Consider the following 21,496-nt stretch of genomic DNA (forward strand, 5'->3'; position numbering starts at 1 on the left):
GGATGCCATAGGGGAGAAGGGGAGGGATGGGGAAAATAGGTGATGGGGGCTAAGGAGTGCAGTTGTCATGATGAGCACTGGGTGATGTGTGGAAGTGTTGAATCAGTATATTGTACACCTGAAACTGATACAACATGGTGTATGAACTAACATGAATTAAAATAAAACTTAAAAAAGAAAGAAAATAGGGGTGCTGAAATTCAAATTCAGGCACTTTGTCAATAGCAAACATTCTTATATTAAAATCCACTAATTTTTTCAGGAAAATTCTGGTTTTTTGCCTTTTTGCCTTTTTTGAATTCCCTCGTGTATGAATCCCAACATATACTTTCTAAGTAATTTTTACTATTTCTTTATGGTAACATGCCTTTTTCTCTTGTAAATGGCAATACTCATAAGGATTAAGAGTGGAAACCACACACATAACTTATAATAAATGTTCTATAAGTATTAGTTCTGCTTCTGCTCCTGTTTCTTTTTCCTCCCTTTTGTTTTGTTAGTTTTCAGCTTCTATTATACTTATTATTATTATTATTATTATTATATTTTCATGTTAAACTGAATAACTCTTTTAGCTCTTTAATTCACTTTACCTAATTCCATATAGTCCATTGTACCATTTTTGTGACATGTCCTATATTTTACTTTGTTTTTAAACCTTTGTACATTGTTTTGAATTAAACTTTACATATTTTATATTAACCTGTGATCCCATACAAAAGAGTACTTTGCCTTAGATATTGTCACACAATGTCATTCATTGGACAGATTTGTATTTTGTCTACTGGGAAATAGGTGGCATTTTAACTTACGAATTTTGAGGAATTTTAAAGGTTAGGTGTTTTACGTCAAATCAGTGTTATTATTTTTTACTTCATTGATTGAAGTTGGATATAAACAATATAAGGTCAAATATGATTTCTGAAACAAACTGACATAAGACATAAAATCAAGATGAAACTCCATAAAGATAATAGAAAGTAATTAAGAAGATAGAATATTTTGCATAAATACAAAGAAGCTTTGCTGAGCTTTATGCAAAGACCTAAGAAAAAGTTGAAGATACCATGGATTACAAATTAATTATTTCACTGGTATAGTTTCAAAAGAGACAAAAATACCAGGCTAAGTAAATTGTAATGAAATATACGAATACTCTTTACCTGGTGTTCCCAGTGTGAAAATTGGAATGATGATTAGTAACCTCCATTAAATTGAAAAAAATCCAAGTAATTTTCTTAACCAATTTGGTTTTTTTTTTATTTTTAAAAAAAATTTTTTTTAACGTTTATTTATTTTTGAGACAGAGAGAGACAGAGCATGAACAGGGGAGGGTCAGAGAGAGGGAGACACAGAATCTGAAACAGGCTCCAGGCTCTGAGCTGTCAGCACAGAGCCCGACGCGGGGCTCGAACTCACGGACGGCGAGATCATGACCTGAGCCGAAGTCAGCCGCTTAACTGACTGAGCCACCCAGGCGCCCCAATTTTCTTAACCAATTTGTAAAGGATTATTTTAACATAGCAATGTATTTGATAATCAGTTGAAGTGTTCAGGTTCATATTATTTGATAAACCATATATATTTTATTAAATGTTAAGTGCCAGTATAAAAATTACAAATAATGTACTATATAGATAACTGTGGTGTGGTCTTGGTGTAAAGTGTAGTTCTTTGTCCTTCTGGTTTCTGTTCTCTTCTTCTTTAACTTTCCTTTCTTTCAGGCTCTAGTGTACTTCAAGTTCCCATTCCTGGCTTAGTCAAAGTGTATTGGTTATTGTATTGTATTACAGCTAATGTGCCAAATGCTTTAAAATCATAGTCTGTTTTCTGTAATTTTTGTTTAGCTTTAATGTATAGACAGTCGGCTATATTTATGTGCTTAGTTTCTATTTCCACAAGCTCCAATGTACAGAAATACTAGAAAAATAACTAATATTTATAGAGTGCTTTGTAGTTAGAAAGCACTTTCACAGGTGTCGTTTCTTTGATATTTAAAACTACCCCATTTCTCTCTTTTTAAAAAATAACACTGAATCTCTAGGAGTTTTTGATTTGCTTAAAGTAATAGAGTTAGTAAATGGCAGAGCAAGGAGTCAAATTGCATTGCCTACGATCTGCAAAATCTCTGCAAAATTACTTTCATAGGTGAAATACCAGGAGTTTATAGACTTCCTTGCTTTTGGCAGGAAAAAATGATCCTCTCTCACTAAATTTTTAGAAAGAAATTCTCCTCTGCTGCTCAGAATACATAATCGAGGTTTCTTTTGTTTGTTGATTAAAATTGCCCAACTTTAGAAACACAGTCCTCCAAGCTGTACCCAGTCTATGATGGAGGGTGCATTGCTACGTCCGGTGAGGGAATGGATTTAAGCAGTAAGGTTGGCAGTCTGGGCAATGGTCACATACACCGGCTAGATTTTAATTGGACTCATCAGGGAGTAGGCCCTTACCTTGAAGATCTACAAGTATGATCCAGGCAGTTTAATCAGCAACCGTGATTTGTGTGGCAAACCAAACATCTAGGCCATTGGCAAAAGTCCAAAAGCTGGAAGAATTGTAACAGGATTCATCAAGTATAAGACTGACCAGAGCTGTTACCACCTCATCGAGTTCTGCCCACTGAGATAAGATCACCTCTCCATTTTCAGTTCAGCATAGCTGGTGCTAACACTGAAAAGTTCAGTTTGGGACACCATCAAATTTTAACTCTGTCAAAACATCAGGGATCCAGACCCAGGAATTTAGGAGAAACTCTGTGAATCAAAAATTCCATCCAGCCAGTTTTGCTTTCAAAGGCAGTGAGTAGGGTGGGGATAAAGGTTCCCCCTAAATTTACACTGCTATTTTTTCATATAAAGCTGCAATGCTGCTGAGGTCTAGCCTACTGCATTCTTACATTATGCAATTTCCATTTAATGAGAGAGGCTTGATGGCCCTTTCTACCAGTTAGGGCTGACTCACCTCAAAATGGGAATATATCAATGTAGAGAGTCACACACCTCCATGGTTCACATTCAGTTTCAGTACGAGCTCCAATGAAAAGCCAATAGCTGCTTTATAAAAGGGGTTTTCCTGGTCACCATGTCAGGGAAGACATGACTGCAAAACCCCAAGAGATGCCATGGTATGAAGGCTGTTTTTCATTGTCAGAGGCTCCGATGGCAAAGTCATTAGCACTAACATGTATAGCTCAAATGGGATATCAGGGTTGTGTGGCCTCAAAATACTCATATCGCTTATATGTACAAGATGCTTTTTCCAATTAGGGGATTCCCTTTGGCACTTATGAGCATTCATATACTACCAGTGTGTAAAACATCAATACAATTAATTAGAAACTCAGTAGTAGAAGCCATAACAACAGCACATTGAATTGGCTTAATGGATCCCACCCACAAGGTCACTTAGTTTTCCTTCCCCACTATAAACACTGCCCAAAAGCCATATGTTAAACTTGGGTACCCACCTTGTCCCATGGGACCAACTCTGATGGTGACTTGGGTGACTGTGTCCAATAGAGCCATAAATTTTGTGATTCTCTCCTCCCCAAAGTTCCCCAATTTACTTGGATATATGGCATTTAGTTCTTCTGGTCTCCAAGAAGAACTACATTCTACTCTTAAAAAAGCTTTCTCTTGAAAGCAGCTGAGGTTGGCGTAGAGGGAGAGCAGGGGGCAGTGGGGATAGATGGAAAGAAGGGCTGCTTGCTAAATAAGCAAGGTGCATTTGTGGCTTCAAGAAGTGCTGCACTTGATCACAAGAATTTATCTATGTTTGTTTCACAAGAATTTATATTCTGGGGGTCAGTTTCTCATTCTCCAGTAGGTCACCTTTGTCAGCATTGTAAATGATCTGGAGCAGCAGCAGACTCCATTCTAACAATGCCTAATCTGTGGTTTTCCATAAGAGGTTTTTTTTTTTTCTTCTCTTCTTCTTCTTCTTCTTCTTCTTCTTCTTCTTCTTCCTCTTCTTCCTCATCTTCTTCTTTTTTTCTTCTTCTTCCTCTTCTTCCTCTTCCTCTTCTTTCTTCTTCTTCTTCTTCTTCTTCCTCTTCTTCCTCTTCCTCTTCTTTCTCCTTCTTCTTCTTCTTCTTCTTCTTCTTCTTCTTCTTCTTCTTCTTCTTCTTCAGGAAATTCTTCATCAGAGGATCAAAGCTCCCTTATGGCATCCAGGAGCCATTACAAAAAAGCAAAGCAAAGCAAACAAATTAACAAAAGCCTCAGCTCTTTTATTGTCATCTTCAAATGGGTCTAAGATTTGCATAATAGACTGTAAGAGGGGTGAGCTATAAGACAGCCCAGTTATTTCCATTCTTCCTTACTGACCATTACATGCCCTTCCTCTTTTCTCTGAAATGAAGTAGCCAAACTTAAAGATTCACCTGGTTTCTGCCCATGCCTCTTGTGAATTCTCCTCCTTTCACATGTTAATATGGGTGTCCATCTCTAGGATTGCTCTCTGAAAGACAGGAGAACTTCTTTGACCTTCTATGACTATCTTAGCACTAATTGTTACAATGGGTGAGGCTGCTCACTATGTTGGTGAGAGAGTATCCCCGCCACCCTTTCTCTCCCTCCCTTCCTAAATACCCCCACCAAGAGGAGAGTTTGTAACTGCTGCACCCTGTTCAGACAGCTGTCTTTTCCAGTGGCCAGCATGCAACTATGCCCTAATTTCTTTTTGTTAACAGGCAATAAAGTTGAGAACCAATTTATTTGCTGATTGACCAAACAATTTGATCTGCATGTTCATTATTATTTCTCATAGATTTCCCTTAAATTCTATCAAACTGCATGGCTCTCATTTTTCTGCTACCAGAAATCCTTGTCTCCCTGTCTATATCCCAGCTTCATTGCTAAAATATCTTTCAAGAACTGTGAGGGGTTTGAAATTTTTACCTAACTTGCAAGGTAATAAGTTAGCCTGCCATGAAAGAAAGACAAAGATTCATTGGTGCTGGGAGAAGACACAAGACTCCCCATTTAAAGACAAAGGACTTTATTTCTCATGACAGTACCAGAAGCCAGAGTATATGAATTTTTGCATACATTACACGAATTCCAATTCTTCCAGGGAGACTTGAAGAGGGCAAGATGACCACTACAAACAGTGGGTTTCAGGAGAGGAATCTTAAGCTTAAGGAACTTGAATCTTCTATAAAAGGAGTAAGTATGTCTGCCCTTGGCTTATGTAGGATTCATCGTCTTGTTATGTTGAGTAGCAAGCAACCCTACTCTTCGCTTCAGAGTGAGACACTACATCTTCCAAGTCTGATTGTTATGCAAACATCTTTGAAAAGAGTCCAGAACAAAGGCAGTTCTAACTCACTCATGAGACATGCAAACCTACAAGAGATCCGCTGAAAACTGTTTTCTAATAATAATAGTAATGTGAAATTATCACTAAACAGAATTCATAATTTTGATAAAAATTGTCATAGATTCATTCAGGGAATTAGAATTAAGAATATCTTTCCTAATGAACAAATGCTTCCTTTCGTGCTGTTATCTGTGAATTAAAGTGAATGAATGTCTCTTGTAATTTATGTAGTAATAGCTTACAATTAACCCTCATTGTGTATGTATTTTATTTGAAGTTCAAATTCTTGTTTATATTCCCCAAATTAGCTAGGCACATCATGGTTCTGTGTTCTCAGAAACAGTGCTAAAATGGTTGTTGAATGAGAATTCCCAGAAACGGTGCTAAAATGTTCGTTGAACAAGAAAGGATAGAAACAAATCATGGGGGGTTGCACGTGGGCTGGACAGTGTCAAGAAAACCTGGCAAGTTCCTGGTGGATATATCTCAGTGACACTGAAAGAAGGAGGCAGTTCCTGATAGGCAGAGGGCCTTAAATCCTCATCTGAAATAGATTAATACATGTTTACCATGTAATAGCATGCTTTAGATAAGAGAGCTAACAAGTACTATATTTGGTAACATCTGCTTTTATTTAATTGTAGTGGTGACTTAATAGAGTCCATATGGAGTGAGGAGAGTTGCTTCACAGACTACTTATTGAAACACTGTTTTGGAGGATGGAGCAATACTTTTACCCTCAAAGGTGGCACTTTACGGAGATTTACTTCTTGCTAGCTATAAACTACATTTTTGTTACACAATTTGGATAGTAAACTCTGATTTAATGTGGCTATTTAATTAACAACACAAACATCTTGTGAATTCCTAATTATTTTTAAATTGTGCTCAGCATTTAAACATATAATCAAGCAAATATTTTCAAAATATAACATGTAAAGGAATAATGATGTCTTGGTAACAAAGCTCACAATGTGGTTACACTCGCACAAAAAGATTTCAGATTTTTACTTTTTTTTTTCATTTTATTTGAGAAAGAAAGAGAGAGAGAGAGGAAGAGGGCAGAGTGAAGGAGAGAAAATCCCAAGCAGGCTCATTGCCAACGTGGGGGGGGGGGGTCTACCCCACAACCCTGGGATCAAGACCTGAACTTATATCAAAAGTCAGACACTCAACTGACTAAGCCATCCAGGTGCCCCAAGATTTGAGAATTTTAAAGTCATGTTCAGAGTAAGAGAAATATAAGAATAGATAGAAATAGACTGCTCAGGAGTGATTTTCATTTAAGCCATCTATCAACAGAGATGAAGCATGTTATTCAAAGTTCATTTTGCTTTTGTCTTCTCCAACCTGGAGAACTTTTTAAATCTAGAAGTGAGAGAGAGAGAAAAAATCCATGATGGTTGAAGAATTAGCAATAAGTAATCTTTTTGCATATGCTCATGTATTCTATATCCTCAGATCTTTGGGTCTATAGTTTCTAAATATAACAAATAAATGATTTAATGGAAACAGTAATGAAGTGAGAGTCAAGAGAGCAGCTAGTCTAACCTTGAACAATTCACTTGAACTATCTGGAATTGATTTTCTGGGCTATAAAATGAGGTGATTAAAAATACATTTGTCTTTTTAAGCCTACTTTTGGATTAAGAAATCTGTGGGAAAATTAGATTGATGAATATATCTACCTTCTTACTAGCCAATTGTGCTTCTTCTCTATAAATAATATCGAAATTATTAGAAAATGATAATAACGAGTCCAGAGTCATGGCATTGACCAAAGACCTCACCCAAGACATCTTATCATCACCCAAGATATCTTGGCATTTTGACTGGAGAATCACTGGAAAAGAGCTCCCCTCCCCCTTCTAATGTGAGTGTTCCTGAGACATAGGCCACACGGTGCAACTGACCAACTGGATCTCACAACTTCCTATGTAAGGAAAGGGGATATTGACATTATTAGACTATTTTTAGTTTTTACCAGGGTCTATACTAATACAAATTCCCTATGAGCTAGCTCACTTTGGCCCAGTTCTGCAGGCATAGGTCTTAACACGCAATGGCTAGTAAACAGAGGAGCCATTCATCTGACAACAAACCTTGCTTTCTATGCACTAAGTTACACCACTGCTGAATACAATTGAGTGAAATAACATTGCTTTTCCTGGATGTCTCTTATTTCTTTGAATAGGTTTCATAGCTAGCTCCTTGAGGATCAAGCCTTATTCATTATGATACCTTGAGCCTAGTACAAAATCTGCACACACTAAGAACGTATTAGATAACTGCTGCATGCAACTAAGGTCATATTGAAGTTTATGGAACATAATAGTACTTTTCAATGTAAAATATTTTTATTTAGATGAACACTTACACCACTCATTAGTTTTCTACTTGATGTAAAAATCCGGAATGTTGATATTTCAATTTGCAATAAGTATGAGAAAATGGTTTTAGAAAATAGACAAACTAGATGAATTCTTAGTACCAGCATAAGTATTCTCATAGATTATCTAGGAACTAAAACTTTAAATTATTTTCATTTGCTTCATTAAAAACAAAAATGACTTGAGGTATCTGGCTGGCTCAGTCAGTAGAGCATGCCACTCTTGATCTCAGGGTTGTGAATTCAAGCCCAACATTGGGTGGAGATTACTTTAAAAAAATAAATAAAAAGCTTTAAAAAAGTATACAATATTTTAAAAAATAAAAATGAGTTATTATCAATAAATACTATATTAAAAGCAACAAAAAAGAGAAAGGGTATCATGCAAGTATAGATGAAAGACTTGAAAACCTGAAAAATCAAGGAAAATGAAACAGAAAGCAACAAATGGTTTAGAATTATTAAAGAAAAATTATTATATAAGAAAGATAAAGGAGATCATTATGCATGTATTTCTGAATAGAAAATTAAACAAATGAAACAAAAATATTCAATCATATGACAGAAGGAAATTTATTGAAATAATAATACCCTGAATTTTACCAGAATAAGCAGGTGCAACACAGAGAAATTGACAAAAAAATAGTCAACAGGCTTCCAAAATCAAAACCAAATAAAATACCAGGTTTTGGGGGTATAATTAATGTATAAAGAACTGTACACATATAATGTGAACAATTTGATGAGTTCTGACATATGGAAATACCTCTGATACAAGATCGCTATTCAAGTAACAGACATATCCCAAATCTCCCAGAGTTCCTTGCATGTCTTTGTACATAATTCTTGTCTTTTCCATTAGAATGAGATTGTGATAAGGTTATTCTCTATTCGCTTCACTAGCTGGAGTCTAAAACAGAATTAACTTGGGTTTGCTGTCCATCCATGAATTAACTACCATGCAAGTCATATACCTCTACTGCATTTTGTTTTAACTCATCTCTACCATAAGGACTCTCCCTTCTGATCCAATAAATCTATTGGTTTGTATGCTAATTTTGTTACGTGAAATAAATATGGGCCTCTCGTAAAACATAGGCTTGAATCATGACTACTCTTTTACTTGCTATGCAACTTTGGGCAAATTACATACCTTATTTCATACCATTAAAAGTTGCAGATCTATGGCAAGAAAGATTTGTATTCTTGGTGATCAGTTGAACTAAAAACAGTTTTGCCATCACCTTCTTAATTTCTACTCTTAGAATTCTATAGAGTTAGCCAAATGATAATATGGCTTGAATGTGGCACACTAATGCATGCTTATGGTAGTTCTTGAGAATGAAAGGCCCATCCCATTATACCTTCAGAGACTGGAGCTGATTTAAGTCATTGGATCTCAGTTTCTGTCAAGAATCCCACTCCTATTGCCATTACCTAGGATCTTTGTAACTCCTTTGATCTTTTCTCCATCAATTCTCTTTTATTCTGGCTTTCCCAGTCTCTACCTCACATAAGTTTAAGTTTTTGTGCAAATGCTTGTTTATATGAATGTTGCTTTACACCTGGTATGAGGTACACCAATTTCTATGCATTAAGCATAATCCTTTTTCTTCCATTGTACTTGGCTACTTTTAGCAGCTGGATGTTCATAGGTCACTTTTACAGAGCTGGAAACATTTGCTAGTTTCTTCTTCCTTTCCTTTTACTTTCTCCCTCTCTTCCTTTATCACTTCCTCCCTCCCTTCTAAACTTTCTTCCTCTCCTGCCTGTTCTCCCATACTTCTGATTGTACTTCTTTCTTTAGCTTTCGGAAGTCTAAAGTTTGACTTCTAGATAACTAAAATGAAAGTCTCTCATATATATTATGTATATAGTTCAGAAATAGCTTTTAACTTATTCTACCTATTGTTATTCTTATTCTACCCTAGGAAGACTTACCATAGAAAGTAAAAGATACCCAGTCAAATTTAATTTTTGGATAAACAACAGATAATTCCTTAGCATATGTCCCAATAATTGCATGGGATATACTTATACTAAAAATAATTTGTCATTTATCTGAAATTCAAATTTAACTGTAGATCTTATATTTTTATATGCTGAGTTTGGCAATCTTAAGTATATTTTATAGGTCTGATAGACATGTTTTTTTAATAAATCAGTGTTAAAAATCATTTTATAATTTTGAACATTAGACCATCTCTACCAAGGAGATGTGGACAACATTCACAGTAAGAGATTAGAAATTGCCAAATTAAATTAATAAAATTTGTTTTTGATGTATATTATACTTGTCATCATAAAACTACCTATTTTCACTTTTATGATAATTTAATATTATATATTATTTATTATAATTTATTTTATTGGAATTAAAAATACAAATATCTGCTTAAAAATAGGTAAATAGCCACTTTATACTAAATCAATAACCCACTTATTCTAAAGCACTTGGAGATTTTATTGATTTCCTTCAGCTATGATAGTATAGAAGAAAAACAAAATACAGTAAGTTTGCAATTCTGCAGATGCTGAATCTTAAGCAATTGAGTGGGGATGGGTATGAAACATGATTTTTTTTCTCCTTCCATAAAAGTAGTAGTTCTTAGGGTAGGACAATTTCAGATATATGTCAACATAAAAAAAAAAAACAATTTTTAAAGAAACTCTCTTTTTAAGTTATCTAATTCATGAAGAAAAGTGATTAGCATGTGTTGCTGTACCTACTCGAAAAAACAAACAAACCAACAAACAAACAAACAAACAAAAAACCCAAAAAAACAAACCAAACCAAAACACTGACAGGCTTAAAAGCTTTCCTCCCCTTAGACATACACGTTATGATGACCCCTAGTGGTAACGCTATGCAAATGTACCACGCTTATACAGACCCAGATAAGTACGCATAGAATAGCTTTTCATCAAGAAGCTTCATGTGGGTATAAAAACTTACCTTACTATTACATCAGTCCACGTGTTCCTCTGAATTTAATTCAGAGTAAACTAAAAAATACTTTCATTTACCTAATACAGAGTATGAAACTTAACTAAACTAATGGGAAAAAATTAGGTTAAATTGTATTTATACATAGTCCAATATTTTAAATTTTGACTTCTTGCAATACAGATACTGGTTATGGCTTGGAGTTAACACCAATTCATATGTTGACAGAATCTGAGAAATTTAGGATACTTCAGATATTATCTGATTTCAAATTCTTCATTTCTCAAAGAGAAATATAGAGCAAAGAATGGCTGAGAGGCTTAAATTTAGTCAGCTATTTACTGACAGAGTTAGAACTAAGAAATAGTCTCCAGACTACCATATCAGTACAATTCCAATATCTGACAGTGCTTTCTTACTGAAAGGTCACAATATTTGCCATAATAGGAAAAGAAAATCAGAAATGTGTGGTTCTGTATAGAGGCCTAATACTCATTAAAGTAAGCCTATGATATCTTTCTGAAGGAAGGTATTAACCTTATTCTCTACACAATATGTTCATACTCCAAGAGGCAAGAAATGAAGTCCTGCATTTCGATTAATGTTAGGGTACAGCCAAGTACATATATCAATGACAAATAAAACTTGGAAAAATTTAAAAATTGAATTTAATAACCTTAAGCCTTTATATTATAATAATAAAGGATCAAGAAATATAACCATATAATACTTTGAAGATACAGATTTCATTTGCATAGAAAATATTTTACATTCCATTTTCATATGGAATTTTAGTAAGAGCTCATAAATATTTAAATAATTATGATGCAATAAGGATTTTTTTTTAATTTAAAATCTTGGGGACATTGTATAGAGGACTCAAATCCCAGATAGAAAAATTAACTAGCTAATCTTTATAGAGTCCTCAAAACCTTGAGTTTAACATTTTATGGTAACTGTATGTATATATTATTTTGTTTAAAACAATTGTAGGCTCATGAGGAGAGTTCAGAAATATTTTTCTGCTCCTGGTCAGAATCCCAAATCATGAATTTTCATGTTTTTTAATTTAATTTTTAAAGTTTCTCTTCAATGTTTTTTTTTTTTTTTTTTTTTGAGAGAGAGAGAGAGAAACGAGCAGGGGAAGGGCACAGAGAGAGGGAGACAGGGAATCCCATGGGGCTTTATGCTGACAGCAGACAGCCTGATGCGGGGCTTGAAATCACAAACCATGAGATCATGACCTGAGCCTAAGTCAGACACTTACTTAACTGACTGAGCCACCCAGGTGCCCCTTTAATTTCATTTTTAAATGAAATTTAAATGAAGATACTGTTGATAGGATATTATATATTTTTTAATTCAAAAATTATTTTAGCTCTGAAAGTCTTTATCATTTCAATATGGACAAATTATGGACAAGTTGACCAAAATCCCAAAGACCTTATGAACTTGGAAGCTCCACTGAATATTTTGCTTTTGTAAAGGAGCCAGACTCTTACCTTGGGATCTCTTCAAGGAGTAGCTGAATGACTGCTTATTAGGAATAGTTAGAATAAACTAAATGTTAGAATAAATAAAGGTTTTCATTGGGTGAGAGCATGAAATGAGGAATCCACTCCTTTTCCACTCAATGAAGTGTTTCTATAATTTTTAGATTAACAATTGAGTCCTCATGGTCCTACAAAGTTTGATGGTAAGCCAAATGAGATGAAAAGTTAAAATTAAGCAACACTTCATGTAAGTTATATCCAACTAACTTCATTATCCTATTTTCCCAGGGAAAATGCACATCTGAGTAAGATTCTTTAAAGGTAGAATATAAAAGTTATCTTAAAAATAACTGCACTAAGAATTTTTAAAAAGTAAAAGTAATTAAAAATGGTAAGTGCAGATGTACCTTTGACAAGGATAAATTAAAAGTCCAAAAGAATTATCATGTTTCAGAATTTTTTTATAATAACACTTAAATTTCATCTGTGGGTTAGTATATTTGCTTGTCCTATGGAAACTATAAGAGTCTAAGCCAAGGTATAAAATATTTTCCTGACTCTTTGGGTTAATATGATGATAATTTTACTTGGATATATATGACGACAACTAATGTAGAAGACAATCTTGGATGTAAATAATTTACATAATTTTTTCTCTTTCATTTTCAAGACTTATTTGGATGAGTAAGTTTTAATATTATAGAGAACAGTCACATATTGTACCAAAAATACTAAATAATTACTAACTTGTCATACCAAATTATGATTTACTGACACTGACTTGTGTTCTTATATTAAAACCACACTGCTTACATTTTGATTATATAAACACAAATTCCATAAGTGTTAGCTCACTGCAGATATTTTTTGTTTTCTTTAATATTTTTAATGTTTATTTATTTTTGAGAGAGAGGGAGAGACAGAGCGTGAGCAGTGGAGGGCAGAAAGAGAGGGAGACAGAATCCGAAGCAGGCTCCAGGCTCTGAGCTGTCAGCACAGAGCAGTCAGTCCAGAGCTCGATGTGAGGCTTGACCTCACGCACTACAAGATCAGGACCTGAGCCGGGGCGCCTGGGTGGCGCAGTCGGTTAAGCGTCCGACTTCAGCCAGGTCAGGATCTCGCACTCCGTGAGTTCGAGCCCCGCGTCAGGCTCTGGGCTGATGGCTCGGAGCCTGGAGCCTGTTTCCGATTCTGTGTCTCCCTCTCTCTCTGCCCCTCCCCCGTTCATGCTCTGTCTCTCTCTGTCCCAAAAGTAAATAAAAAACGTTGAAAAAAAAAAATTAAAAAAAAAGATCAGGACCTGAGCCAAAATCAGACACTTAACCTACTGAGCAACCCAGGTGCCCTTATTTTTATAAAGAAGAAGTAAATTCTTATTAAGTCTTCAGATTTCTCAATATTGATTACTTTATATTTTGTAATAAATGAGTCACTTATTTTTGGCCTCGCCTAAAAACACTATTCCAATGAAAATGGAATCAGATATCTTAATGATATTAATTAAACAATGACAACATCTAACATATATGATAGGGAAAGTGAATCTCTAGGGGGCATGGATTTTTTAAATGTATATGAATAGTAACTCCCTTATTAGACTACCAGATCCAGATCGTTAGAATGCTCTACTCTTCAACAGAGAGGGAAAGTGAGTCAGAGAGTAGAAGCTGTAGTAGACAACCAAGTTCATTATCATACTAACTCATGAATAATAAGCTGCATATGAATGATTCTGCCTATTCTAGAATTAAGGGAGTGAGGTTAAATCATTTCAAAATAATGAAACATACAATGGAAGCAACAAATACACTAGAACTAAGATTATCTGACATCTTTTCTTGTCTTTCTATTACTGTCTTTCCTCTAATTATAACTACACTGATATGGGTTAATTCACTTTTATTTTTGTTCATATAAGTAGAAAAGGAGGACATTTCAACTTAGATGTTTAGTTTCTCATTACTGTTGGAAATTAACTCATAAAAGATTTTCTGAGCTCCATAAGTCTAAATTCCAATGCAATGCCTCTAATTTAATATAAAATATTTTCTCCTATATCATACATTTTTTATTGTGATCTTATGGCTTTTATGGATGCCAATCTAATTTCCATTCTGTTTTCCATTTCCTTTCCTTTGCCCATGAACTAATGAAAAGTGCATTTATTTTTTTTTTATTTTTTTTTATTTTTTATTTTTTTTAATTTTTTTTTTCAACGTTTATTTATTTTTGGGACAGAGAGAGACAGAGCATGAACGGGGGAGGGGCAGAGAGAGAGGGAGACACAGAATCTGAAACAGGCTTCAGGCTCCGAGCCATCAGCCCAGAGCCTGACGCGGGGCTCGAACTCACGGACCGCGAGATCGTGACCTGGCTGAAGTCGGACGCTTAACCGACTGCGCCACCCAGGCGCCCCGAAAAGTGCATTTAATATACTATGTAATAGTTCAAAAGGGACTAATTATATTTTGATAACACTGTTGAAGACTGCCATTCTATAGTTCCTTTTCTTTTGTTAAGAAATGAAAACCTTTATCTTTTCTATTAATACCAGTTAAGCACACAGCACTTGTTACTCTCTAGTATAACCTGTTAGGAATGTTCTCATAGCATCTTCACTCTGAACATTTCTAATTTTTTTTTTAATGTCCTTTGTTAACCCAGTCCCAATGAGTCTTTGCGGCCTTCTTTCTGTATGTATAGCATGACATAGTCACATGCTCTCATAATCCTCTATGTTGTTTAGCATTTCAAAGTTACAGAAATCTTATATATAATCTCATTCAATCTTCACAACTGCCCAGAGGTATAAATCCAATTTTATAAATGAAGAAGATGAAATTCAGAAATATGATTTTCCTAAAGATGTGCAGTGTCTAAAGGTATCCTCAATTTCCATTCTTCATTTTATCAGCCATCTACAGAATAATATGTCCTTTTTCATCATATCTGTCACCTCATACCAAACGATGAGAAGTCTGATAATCCACAGAGTATTATCCGATTTTAGTCTACCACAGTTATTTATATGGCCTGGGTGAAACAGCAATGAAACTATGTCTTAAACTGGATTGTTTATTTATGGGGTTTTCTTGTGTGTTTAAAGTAGTTTACAATGAATATTTTTCTTTTAAAAAAAGCAGTCAATTGTAAATCAGAATACATGTGTTTTTAACCTTTGTCAACAAGTCACAGGACTTGTTTAACCTCCATCTCCTTATTGAGTCTCAATTGCCTCTTCCTAATAATGAGGAATTTGAAGGAGAGAACTTTAAAAATTTCTTTCCAATTTATACATGCCATGTCTATGTTGAACATGATATGTAAGAATAGAAGAAGGGGGAGGCTTCAATGGAATGGCATGAAGAATAAATGGAGACAAAAAAGAACAAACACATGCACAACATACTGGAGTCTACTACGATGGTTAGTAGTGAGATGACAGAGTAGGAATTTATAAGGGACAGTGATAAACTACAAGTGCAGGTGAAGGAATGAATCAAAGTGGTATTGGACAGAAAGACATGACAGCTGCCAATGACTGATTCAACACGAAGCGTAAATTAGTGTTAGAGTCAGAGGTGTTCAAGGTGTAGTGGGAACGTGGATCCATATGAACCAGTGGGCCCAGACTGAGGTGTGGGAACTAAGGAATACACCTTCTAAGGAAAACATGATAAAGTTGGTTGGGGACATGTTGAGTTTTAGGTGAAAGTGATGATATGAACTCTAGACCACAGGATTGGGCTTAAGGCTAGAAATATGGAAATCACCAGGGTAGAAGGAACAGATAAAACTTAAGAGAATCCCTCTAAGGAAGATGGCGGAGTGAGAGAAAGAATTAGACTCTGAGATTCAAATCATGTATATGTTATAACACACCAAGGTCACCGGGAAGAACATAGTAATTGTAGTGCTAGAGGAATGGCCTTACAGGGTGATGGACTATGGCCACAGACAAGGGTCCCCTACCAGCCTAGCTTAATGGTATAAAAGGGTATATACCCAGTTTTTTTTTTCTTCTCTTATATGGTGAATACTTCATACTTCCCAGCCATCTTCGACCTCCAAATTTCAGATACTGATTGATGAAGAAATAGGAACGCATCGGAGTTCATTTCTACTCACTCACTTATGCCAAAATCTTATCTCTAAGCTTTGCACTGCTAGTTATTTGTTTATGTTGATGGTAAATCCAAGTGAAAACAATTTTAAAATCCAAGACTTCATTCTCATCTGTCTTAGACCCTAACAAAACTGAGGCGGTCTCTCTTAACCCTTCACATTTATTTTTCTTACATCCTCAATTACTTGGTATTTCATAGTGGTTAATGAATGTTCAGTGGAGGAAAGAAGGAACAAATAAATGAGCAGAAAACCAAATATTTGAGAAACTCATAGTTAAAGGAGAGCATAAGTCAATGAAGGAAACAGAAAAAAAATCATACTACCTTTGGGGGCAGTAATAATAGCTAGCAACTTCTCAACTTTGCCCTGTGTCTGAATCACAGGGACATCTCGGTGCAGCAGAGCCTCAGCACTTCCGGGCAGGCGCTCAGACCTTAAGGTTCCACCAGGAGCACACCTTAAATAATAAGGCTATAGATGACTGCTCTACATATGCATGCCCCTGCTAATAACAGATGCATGACCTAAAGCCCATAGCTGAGCACTAATTCAGTATTCTCTGAATTAAAACAAAACGTTGTGGGTTCCACTGATGCAAACAGAGAATGAAGCACATAAATTAATATGATAAAGGAAGGAACAAGTTTATGTTAACTTTCCCAGCTTTAGAGCTCGTTTCTAAAAATCCAATTCATTAAGAAATCGGGTTCTGTGATGGTCAAATTATTTACCTCTAATGTTATTCTAGGTAGTTGTAACCATTCACACATCTCAGCATGCCAGTCAACGGCTCACTTTTAAGTATCTGTCATTTGCCTCTTGGGAGTCATATATGTCATTTACTTCCTCAGACCCCTTCTCTCCCAAGTAATATTTTATTGAATTGCTATTAACCTTTGACAGTGGCACTTATTATTTTCCTTTGGCTTTCTTATTCATTTTCTTTTAATCTCTCTTTTGGATTCTCTATTCTCCATTCACACATAGTTCTGAGATTGTTCATTAGTTTTGTGAAATTGTGGGAAGAAAGGGAGTATGTGACAGCAAGCACAGACAGCGAGGGCCAGGAGTTATGAGGACAGATTTAATTAACACTTTAGAGGGAAGAATGATATTCTATATTTTAACGTACAGAGGATAGAAAACCAAGTCCTTTTCTAAGAAGAACACCAACTAGGAAGCAAACACTATTAAGATATGAGAGTAGGGGGGCGCCTGGGTGGCTCAGTCGGTTAAGCGTCCGACTTCGGCTCAGGTCACGATCTCGCGGTCCGTGAGTTCGAGCCCCACATCGGGCTCTGTGCTGACAGCTCAGAGCCTGGAGCCTGCTTCCCATTCTGTGTCTCCCTCTCTCTCTGCCCCTCCCCCGTTCATGCTCTGTCTCTCCCTGTCTCAAAAATAAATAAAACGTTAAAAATTTTTTTTAAAAAGATATGAGAGTAGGAACTTCATAATACTGATTCTTTCGCTTTTTAAAGTTTATTTATTTTGAGAGGGAAAGAGAGAGTGTGCACACAAGGGGAAAAGAGAGAGTGGAGGAGGGAGAGAATCTTGAATCTTGAATACGTGGGACTTGAACTTACTAACCATGTGATTAGGACCTGAGCTGAAACCGAGAGTTGGACACTTAAGTGACTGAGCCACCCAGGCAGCCCTCAAAATTCTGACTCTTAAAAGATAAATCTACGCTACTGATGAGAGATGGAATAACAAACTCACCTGACTGTGATTATATTTCCACAGGTACCCAGAGGAGTCCATATGGGGAACTGTTTCATCAGGCTTATTGGACTAGCACAGATACCTGGTCTACAAAGACAGTAAATATTAAATGCTTAATGGAATATATGATATGAAGTAAAAAATATAAGAACTCTTTTTTTTTGAGAGAGAGAGGGAGAGAGAGAGAGACCATGGGAGTGTGAGCAGGGCAGGGGCAGAGAGAGACTCTTAAGCAGGTTCCATGCCACAGCACAGAGCCCGACTGAAGCGGGGCTCGATTCCACAACTGGGAGATCATGACCTGAGCCAAAGTCAAGAGTGGGATGCTTAACTGGCTGAGCCACCCAGGTGCCCCAAAAATATAAGTACTAAAAGGTGACTATTTTCACAGAGTTGGCAAACATACAGCAAAGGTAGTGAAAATTCAATGTTCTCTTCTGAAGAATTCTTTAGGGTAAAGTCTAAAGCCTGAAATGGCACACAGAACTTTTCCTGATATGACCTGTGACCTCTGACCTGGACCTTGCTTTACACACACCTTGGCCTCCAGCCCTTTTAAACCACTCGTAGTTGTCTATATTCATCTTGTATGTTTACTCCTCCCTTGCACACAGGTCTGAAATGCCCTTCCTTTTCTTATCTGACTGGTAAATTTCTTTCTTCAAGATACCCTTTAAGAACCAGTACTTTTGCGATGCTGTCTCCAAGGACCCCAAGGAAAACTAATTGAAATTAATTATTTCTTCCACCCTTTTCTGTAGCACCTTGCATATGTAATTACCTAATTCCTTACAACATTGCTATAATTAGTATACGTCTATCTCAGTATTTGTTAGTATTTTTGGAAACTTGGACACACACTAATTCATTCATTGCTCATTGAATGCCCACCAATGAGTTTAATAAACGTCTATAAAAAATTTTCATTATTACTAATCAGTAATTTGAGATCATCTTTTGAATTTATGATTCCCTACTTTCATTTCCTTAGGATAGCTCTTTGAAAGCACAAGACTCCAAGAACGTCTCACTAATATAGGCCCTTATATTTTTACAGGTGGACTACAACCTTTTTTAAACCATTCTCTCTTTGCACCCAGTCTCTCTCCATTGCCAATCCTATGCCTAATTCTGAAGACAATCTTTCTTAGTACCTATTCCTATCTAAAATGCTTTATAAATTTTAAAAGTTTATTTATTTATTTTGAGAAAGAGAGACAGCGAGTGGGGAAAGAGGCAGAGAGAGAGGGAGTTTCACAGAGCCTGAGGCAGGGCTCCCGCCCACAAACCATGAGGTCATCACCTGAGCAGAAGTCAGAAGCCTGATGGACTCAGCCACCCAGGTGCCCCCTATCTAAAATGGTTTGGTGAAAGGGATCCAACTCTTGCCCGCCACTCAGGTCATGGTCTCATTCATGACTCGTGGGTTTGAGTCCCGCTGCAGGCTTTGTGCTGGCAGCGCAGCCTGCTTGGGATTCTTTCTCCCTCTTTCTCTGCCCCTCCTCCACTCTCTCTCTTTCTGTCAAAAATAAATAAACTTTAAAATAAAATACTTTAAGAATCCTCGTTTGATTATTTGATGAAACATGAACTCACATTCCATTGCAATCCCTCCCTATATCTTATCCTCCACAAATACTAACACATCTCTTTATTCTGAGCTCAGGTATTTCCTTTGACAATACTTTGACAACAATTCTTCGACGCATCTTGCATTCCACTTCCTTGACAAAATCTTCTAATATTCAGCCTCATTTAGCAAGGGCTTCACCATTTAGAACTGTTTTCTCCTGTACAACTAGTGGCAACATTTTGAATCTCCCTCCTTTCAATACTATTTCAAGGATTAGGAAAAATTTTGTTTCCATTCCTTCATTTTGCATTTTGCTAGATATAATGTATACATTAAAATAATTGTTGATTTATTGACAATACTCCCCGCCACATTTTGTTACTTTACATTGGCACGCAACACCATATAACTTCTATATAATGATCTTGCTTTCATGTTGTCTTCTGGCCATTTTTTTTTTTTTAAAGAAAGTCATCTCAATCTATGGGTTATAAAACTGTTAAGAGTAGAAATGGATTTATATATGGAAAGTCACTGGAATGCAGCAGGAAAAGCACTAAACTGGGAGTAAGAAGAGTCAGGTCTGAATTCTGTCACTTGAATGGTTTGCTAGAAAGTTCTATTACCATCGTCTCTATCTGTGAAATAAAAACAAAATCCTCAAGAGTGTTGTGAGAATTAAATGAGATACTATGAGTAAAAACATTCTGCAAATTTTAATATGCTATACAACATAAGGTCTTTCTTCTTATGTCTTCAAAATTATTTTGTGGATAGGACATGCTGTGCATTGAGCAGACGGTCAGAAAAGTCTCCCTGGGAGTCTTGGGTCAGGTAGGTGGGTCACATTTCTTCCAGTTTTTAAACCACTAGCTGCAGAAACCTATTCCTTAGCTTTTTTGTGTTTCTCTCTAGGATACAAATTATTACAGTCCCGAGCAATTTTTGGCAAAGCGTTTTCCAGCGTTTTTCATCTGCTTACCAAATATGACCTCTTGCAGTCCTATTCCTTGCTTTATCAACTCACCCATGAAATTTGCCTTGTCAATTCTGTCTTCCATCTCACCGAGGAAGCTGTCACACTTGGAGCAGCCTTTATCCTCAACCTTGCCTGCACCGCTTTCCCGTGGGCTCCTCTTCCCCTCTGCTGGCTGCCAAGGAGAAGCACATTTATTGGCACGGCCCCCAAGCAGATGCCTGCCTGCTTCCCTTCCCCCTTTCTCTTGCAGCCAAAGCATCACCTGCCAAGGGCTGGTGGTTGCTGCCCCCGCTGTCCACTGCCTCACACTGCTGAGGCTCCGAGTCCTTTTTGGCAGCCTCTTCTGAAGTTCCCCTGCCCGCAGCTCTCCTGTGCTGCTTGCCAGCAGCCTCCTCCTCTTGCCTGCAGCTCTCCTCGCTCCCGCCAGCCTCTCCCCCGCTCGGTCTGCGCGCAGCCTCTTCCTCCCGCCCTTGCCAGCTGCTTTACTCGCCTTTCCTCAGGCTGCTCCCCCTCCTTTCTTCCCCAGCCCCTACCCTCGCTCTCGCAGCGAGGTTTCTTTCCAGCGCCCCCGCCCTCCCTAGCCGATGTTTTGTTAACACGCGGGACCACCTCTTCTGGGTCGCAGTGCGTACGTACGTCCACTGGACAGAACATTTTCGGAAAGTGAACATTTTCTTCCCGCTTCTGTAATTCGACTTGACACCGACCCCCAAATCCCGTGCCTACTCCCTGAGCCGGGAAAGGCGGGGTGTTGTGACGGTAGAAGAGAGTCAGGGAAACAACAGGCCACAGGCTCGGTCGGTGGACCCCAACAAAGTTTTGGACGCTCGGTACTTGTTATCTCAGGCTGCCCAAACTCGACCAGCCCGGCAACCTACGCGAGCGCCCAAACGGCGCACAGCGACTCGGGCGCTCCCTCTGATTCCCCGCGCCCTCCGACCTT

Source organism: Lynx canadensis, chromosome F2, assembly GCF_007474595.2.
Source record: "Lynx canadensis isolate LIC74 chromosome F2, mLynCan4.pri.v2, whole genome shotgun sequence".
Lineage (NCBI taxonomy): Eukaryota > Metazoa > Chordata > Mammalia > Carnivora > Felidae > Lynx > Lynx canadensis.